The sequence below is a fragment of the Penaeus monodon genome, chromosome 20, assembly GCF_015228065.2.
Source record: "Penaeus monodon isolate SGIC_2016 chromosome 20, NSTDA_Pmon_1, whole genome shotgun sequence".
Classification (NCBI taxonomy): Eukaryota; Metazoa; Arthropoda; class Malacostraca; order Decapoda; family Penaeidae; genus Penaeus; species Penaeus monodon.
In genome coordinates, this window is record NC_051405.1 from 46,422,863 (window position 1) to 46,423,669 (window position 807).

The 807-nt window shown below is 43.9% G+C and overlaps 1 pseudogene; it reads left to right on the plus strand.

The window, feature by feature from the left end:
- LOC119586027 overlaps window positions 1-800 on the plus strand; it is a 7,258-nt pseudogene extending 6,458 nt beyond the window's left edge.
- Window positions 801-807: the final 7 nt, after the last annotated feature.

The following is an 807-nucleotide window of genomic DNA, read 5'->3' on the forward strand; positions in this document are numbered from 1 at the left end:
AGACATGAACTTTTTTAATAAAAATTCCCACTATTTGGCACTTCTGCCCTTAAATATGACTTGATAAATATTTGAAAATTTTTACTCTCAAAAGGAAGTCCAAGTTCCAGAAGCGCGCGGCTTCTATGGTTTCCCAGATTGCAATGGAGAACATTCACAGTGAGATGTACAGTCTTCTGATTGATACATATGTTAAGGACCCTACTGAACGGGCAAGGTTGTTCAATGAAATTGAGACCCTACCATGTGTGAGGAAGAAGGCTGACTGGGCCCTAAAGTGGATTGCTCATGAGACTGCCTCGTATGCTGAAAGGATAGTTGCCTTTGCTGCAGTAGAGGGAATTTCTTCAGTGGTTCATTTGTGATTTTCTGGCTAAAGAAACGCGGGTCTTATGCCTGGTTTGACTTTCAGCAACGAATTGATCTCAAAGGGACGAGGGGCTCCATACTGACTTGCAGCCTGATGTTCAAACATTGGTAAATCGTCTTAAATGAGAGAGTCGGGAGATTATTCTGGTGCTGTTAAGATTGAGCAAGAGTTCCTGACAGATGCCCTGCCCCGCAACCCCATTTGGGATGAACTGTTTCCTCATGAGGCAGTACATTGAGTTTGTGGCTGACCGATTGCTCTTGGAACTGGGATCCGAGAAGATGTTCGGTGTTGAGAATCCCTTTGACTCATGGAGAATTTTCACTTGAGGCCAAAACCAACTTTTGAGAAACGTGTTGGAGAATACCAAAAGTGTGGGGTCATGTCAGCTCCTGAGCAAAGGCACTTTACTCTTGATGCTGACTTTTAGAGGGGTT